Here is a 6,605-nt window from a genome sequence, read left to right as displayed (position 1 = left end):
AAGAAGAAGAAGAAGAAGAAGAAGAAGAAGAAGAAGAAGAAGAAGAAGAAGAAGAGGGAAAGGAGGAGGAGGAAAAGAGAAGGAGGAAGAAGACTAGAGTCTAGAACACGGAACAAGGGATGCAAGCTCCAAGAAAAGAGAATCCAGCTCAACATTAGGAGGACAGTGGAACAAACTCCTTCCTCGGAGTCTAGTGGAGTCTCCTTACTTGAGGTCTTTAAGCAGAGGCTGGATGCCATCTGTCAGGGGTGCTTTGAATGCATGGCAGAATGGGGTTGGACTGGAGGGCCCTTGGGGTTTCTTCCAACTCTACGATTCTATGATTCGAAGAAGGGAAGAAGGGGAGGAGACACAATGGACACAATTGACACAATTCCTAGTATGGATAACACTGAAGGTCTTCTTCTTTATCATCATCATCATCATCATCATCATCCAGCAAAGCATAGCATCCAGTTCAGTGCCACTTTTTTGGGAGGAATAATGCAAGTTGACATCCCTTTAAATGCCATGGCTCAATGCTGGGACTTAGAGTTTTGTGAGATATTTAGCCTTTCCTGACAGAGAACTCAGGGAGCCACAACAAACTCCAGTTCCCAGCATTCCATAGCAATTGCTTCAAGTCATCGCAGTCCCAAATAAATGAGTCTTCTCTTCCAGCTTCTAAGGCTGCATCTGCACTGCAGAAGTAATGTAGCTTGACACTGCTTTAACTGCCCCTGGCTCAATGCTCTGGAATTCTGGGAATTGGAGTATTGTAAAACATTAAGCCTCCACTGACAGAAAACTCTGGGGCCACAACAGACTCCAGCTCCCAGAATCCCAGAGCATTGAGTCATGGCAGCTAAAGTGTCAAACTGCATTATTTCTGCAGTGAGGATGAGCTCCATGCAAACAGGCTCAGCCAACAGTTACAAAACAGATCAGCATGGCCATCTACTGAGGGATGATGGGGACTGTAGTACATCTCTGAAAGGATGGAGAAGGCACAGCAGAGCACTTGGGGTTTCCCTGTGTTTCATATCAAAACATCCAGCCATTCTGATTCAGTTCCTATAATAGTATAAGAAGAGCTATAGGTTTCTTCTGCCTAAGACAGTGCATCTTCAGATACTTCAAAACACACTGCAGTAATAATCCAGTTTGAGACGGCTTTAACTACCCTGGCTCAATTGTAGTTTTGTGGGAATTGTAGTTTTGTGAGAAATTTAGCTATAAACCACAATTCCCAGGATTCCCTAGTACCGAGCCAAGGCAGGTAAAGTGGTCTCAAACTGGATTATTTCTGCAGTGTGTTTTGGGCCCAGGTCAACATTCGCCAGAGGGATTACAATCTGTTGAAGTGTATGCTGCCTTCTCTGCTGTCCTGCCTCATTCCTCTCAAAGTTTAGAATGCTTTCTCTGAATTTCCCAGAAGTATCTGTGCTACAGCATAAGAAACGGCCACAGGTTCCCCGGAAAATGTGAGAGAAAAATTCCATTTGTATGATTTATATTAGAATCTAATTAGAAGAATGCAAGAAGTTAGCACAGACAGTTCAGCCTGGAGGCTGTTAATGAGCTTGATTATTAGTGTACATAGTTGGACAGGAAACATTCTGCTGTCTTCGGCAAAGCAGCAAATAGCAGCTCACTAATGTCAGCGTAGGTGTGTAGTCCTCAAGGCTTTTGGCCTGTGAGATAAATATTTTTGGCCATTCATATATATATATTTTAAAAATCCCCAAATCTGTCAAGGGTTGCTTTCTTGAATCTTGCCACTAAAAATCTGGTTAGATCCTTTCTGCTCCACTTCGACTGCCATCCTACTCCAGCCAGCAAAGTAATGAAATCAGAACTATTCTAAAGATCATATATATATATCAAATATATATGAATGAACCAGGTTATGCCCCTTGTTTTAAAAATCCAGATTTTACTTCATTTTCTGCTGGTGTACAACAACCAGGGGAGGGGGTTCATCTGGACTGTGGGGTGTCAATTGAAGTTTGGAGAATAAAAGTGTTACTGTAGTCCTTTGACAACTTTTACTGCAAAGGGAGGAGAGCATGTGGCCCTCTCCAGATGTCCCAGATAGTTTGCACTATGCTGCAGCATCTGGAAGACCACAGTTTCCTCACCCTTCCCTTTTGGGAGATATCTGCAGCTCCCACATGAAGAACCTGCAGTGTGCTCATTCCTGGAGCAAAAAACTATAAGGTCTATGTATGGTTTTGGCTTCAGGAAATGTGAAAGAAACACATCGCTTTTATTGATATCGTTCTGTTTGGTTTAAAAGATCAGTAAGGATCTAATTGTGCTACTGCCCACACAGACAGAATCAACTCTACAGTGCTAACCAATATGGGTCAAATAAATATGGAAAACAAGGTGGTGGCCAACAGACTGGAAACTATCAATATACATCCCCATCCACAAAAAGGGAGACACAAAAGACTGCAGCCACTATTATTATTATTAACCTTTATTTATAAAGCGCTGTAAATTTACACAGCGCTGTACATACAATCTTTTTAATAAGATGGTTCCCTGCCCTCAGACTTACAATTTAAAAAGACACAACACAAATAGCATTAATTTCCCATGCAAGCAAAATTATGGCCAAAATTCTGCAACATAGACTTCAATCATACATAGAGAGAGAAATCCCAGAGGTGCAAGCAGGGCTCAGAAAAGGAAGCAGCACCAGGGACCACACTGCAAACATCCAATGGCCAATGGAGCATACAAACAAATTCCAGGAAAAAATCTTGTGCTTGATAGACTATAGCAAAGCATTTGACTGCATAGATCATGAAAAAATATGGATGGCTCTGAAGGACATTGTTTTTATGTACAGCGCTGTGCAAATCTACAGCGCTATATAAATAAGTTAATAATAATAATAATAATAAGTGCCACTACATCTGATAGTCCTGATGAGAAATCTGTACTTAAGACAAGAGGCTACAGTTAGAACAGAATTTAGAGAAACAGAATGGTTCCCAATTGGCAAAGGGGTTAGGCAAGGTTGGATTCTATCACCCTATTTGTTCAACTTGTATCCAGAAAATATCATATGAAGAGCAGGCTTAGGAAAAGGAGGAGTAAAGATAGAAGGAAGGAATATCAACAATTGAAAATATATGGACAACACCATACTATTAGAGAAAACATCACAGACGTGGAACAATTATTAAAGAAAGTCAAAGAAGAAAGTGCATATGCAGGCTTAATGCTCAATAAAAATAATGACCACAGAGGACCTACACACATTCAACCTAGACAATGAGGAAACTGAAATAGTAAAAAAAGCTGAACCTTGCATCAAACATCAAACAGAATAGAAATTACATCAATAAATCAGAAGAAGACTAGGAATGGGAAGGGCAGCCATGAATGAGCTGGAAAAGATCCTAGAGCAGGGGTAGGCAACCTGCGGCCCGCGGGCCGGATGCGGCCCGGCAAGGCCTTGGGACCGGCCCCAGCCCGGTCCTGCCGCCGATTGCTGCCGGGGCCTTTGGCGTCTCGTGCGAGGGGCATGGTGGGGCAATTGTCTATAGAAGCCTCAGAAACATGCATTTATCTTAACATTTTTTTAAAAATCAGCAAATTTTCTTGCATGTCCTCCATTTTTTTTTTAAAAAGTGTCTTCCATTTGAAAATTTTGTCCTACGTTTGTCCCGGTTTATTTATTTATTTAATTTTTTTAAAAAAATTTATTTATTTATTTATTTTTTGGCTTCGGCCCCCCAGTTGTCTGAGGGACAGCAACCCGGCCCCCGGCTCAAAAGGGTTGCCTACCCCTGTCCTAGAGTAAACGTATAAGTTTAATTGTATAATTAAACACTAACATTAGAATCGTCGCCATTGTATTCTACATCAGCATGTATATATGTAAAAACTGGACAATGAAGCAAGTGGATAAGAAGAAAATAAATTCATCTGAGACGTGGTGCTGGACAAAGTGCTGAGGATACCATGGACAGCCAAAAAGACAAACAAAAGGGTCCACAGATCAAGCCTGAAATCTCTCTAGAAATCATAGTGATGACACTGAGGCTGTTGTACTTTGGCCACATCATGAGAAGGCACAACTCATTAGAAAAGATAATAATGTAAGGAAAGGTGGTGAGAAATAGAGAGGAAGACCACAAGCTAGATGGATAGAATCAATTAGGGAGGTCATAAATATGAATTTACAGCACCTAAGCAAAGAAGTGGAGAATAGGGGGCTTGCATGAGTTGCCTGAGTTGAGGGTAATTAACAACAAGAAGGATCCAAAATCACTTAACATTTAATTAGTGGAAGAAGTTATATCAAAGTGCAACATGTATGAAAAGGTAGGAAACTGGGCAAACAAACTATTTGTTTGGACAAGTCAGTGATATTCCCAACTGGAAATATTCAGGAGCTCCAATGGATGAACTGGAGGCAGTGGGAAGCTCCTGTCCAAAAGATATCATCCAAAGCAGCATTTTATTGAGGAGTTCCTCTGTAGTATTAATATCATTGAATGTAATTTTGTTTTATTTAGATAATAAAAACAAAAGTGAGGACAGAGAGAAGATAAAGCATTATCCTGAAGAAATGGAAGATATAAAGAATGTATGAGGAGCCTTAATGGAAATGTTGAATCAGCTAGATGTTTATTATTTGAAAAAAGTGCTTTCAGGGAGAGGAAGAAACACTAGAGCAAACAGTAAACACTAGAAACAATAGACTCTTACCAAGGTTTTGATCTTAAACACATTCCCACTGGTGTAAATCACATTGAAATTAACAGGACTTACTAAACATTTATACACTTGCTCTGTAAGATAACAAAACACTTCCAGCTTAATATTAAAAATATTAAATTATTGCACATAATCTCTCACCTGTAACAAAATGAACACATTTTTAAAGGTGACCATCCTCAGTCTTCTTCCCCCAAAATTTTATCAAATTTCTTGTTTGGACATAACTTAAAAGTTACAATTCCAAATTATGTAACAGACTGATGTATCTACAATATCATTGCCCCTCTACATTCCCCCCCTGTGATTACACGTGTTAAAATTTCCTTCTTCCTATAGTAGTGGAAGTGTATGTAGAAATCCAAACCACCATGAGCATTTAACAACCCCTAGAGATGAACCATGCTCAGAATAAGCCCATTCATGGAAAAATGTGGACAGCAAGTCAAATGTGAATGAGGCTGAATATCACATGGGATTAGGTCTGCTTCATTCACAGATGGTGGTGATGTCAGATAAAGGCCTTGGATGTTAACAATATTAACTCTTGACAACTACTGTCCTGCCTAGCAATTCATTTTCATAAGAGCTGCACAAGACTAAATTCAAGGATAGTCATGCTGATCATAAGTCAAATTTCAAATTCCATATTGTGGTAATAACTTCACTAGGGTGAACTCAAAAGACACAAAATGGTTTGGAAAATATTTGAAAGCTTGCACAAAGAATTCTGTGCCTTTCTTTGGACTAATACTGTCGGGTCTCCATATCCATTGTTTCTTTAGCCACAGATTCAATCATCCATGGCATATATATATATATATATATATATATATAGCATACCTTGATTTTGCCATTTTATATAAGGGACACAATTTTACCATGCCATTATATGTAATGGAACTTGAGCAGCCAAGGATTTTCATTTCCGTAGAGATCCTGGATCCAAACCCCAATGGATATCAAGGGCCCACTGTAGAGGCATTATCACAATATGGGCTTTGGAGTAGGTCAGTTGATTTGCTTTATCATCTTAGCAAAGGCACAACTGTAGAAGTTTCACTGTGCACATTCAGCTGCTGCCTTTGAGGCAAAAAATAATCAGAGAAAACGAGTTCTTTTGACAACTGATGTTGGTGGTAAACCTTTAAGGTAAAAGGCTGCATCATTACACCAGCAGCACCACACAATTGTTATTTGCTCTTTTACTGTTCTTCCCAGAATGGTTCACAAGACAACATCAACATATGATGCTGATGTTTATTGATTCAGAGACCATTGGTCCATCTAGCTCGGTATTAGTTCTGAATAGCAACAGGGAGACACATTTGTCATCCCTGCTCAGTGATCTTTTTACTAGAGATCCTGACATTGAACTTGAAGCAGACAGTGCCCAAATGTCAAGTAACTTTTGCCACTGAACACTGGAAAAACTACTTGAAGTATAATTTCCAAAATCCCCAGCTAGGAGAACAACTGGAAAGTAACTTTTCCAAGTTCTGCCTTTGAGGTCCTGTTTTCACTAACCTCAGATGGTGGTACAAGAATTTATATGAGTCATTTGGGAGTAGGAGTGTCTCACTGATTTCCATAGCATTTTGTCCTTAGTTCAAAGTTACTTACAAAAATGTTAATTCATTTTTCTTCTGAAATGTCTCCTTTTTAAACTAATCTTGCAAGTTCTAAATTAAATTAAACCTCTTTTTTATTCCACCCCCCCCCCCCATCAGTCCAAGGTCACTCATCCGCATGTAGCTGGCAATTTTTTTAAAAAATGCAAACATATAATCCTTTAGGATGGAGTGGCTCTCCAGATTTTGTTGGACTACAAATTCCACAGTATAGTCAATGGTGAAGAATTTGGAGACTCACAGTCCAACAATATC

This window comes from Sceloporus undulatus, chromosome 1 (assembly GCF_019175285.1).
Source record: "Sceloporus undulatus isolate JIND9_A2432 ecotype Alabama chromosome 1, SceUnd_v1.1, whole genome shotgun sequence".
Classification (NCBI taxonomy): Eukaryota; Metazoa; Chordata; class Lepidosauria; order Squamata; family Phrynosomatidae; genus Sceloporus; species Sceloporus undulatus.
Note: the sequence above shows the minus strand (reverse complement) of the source record.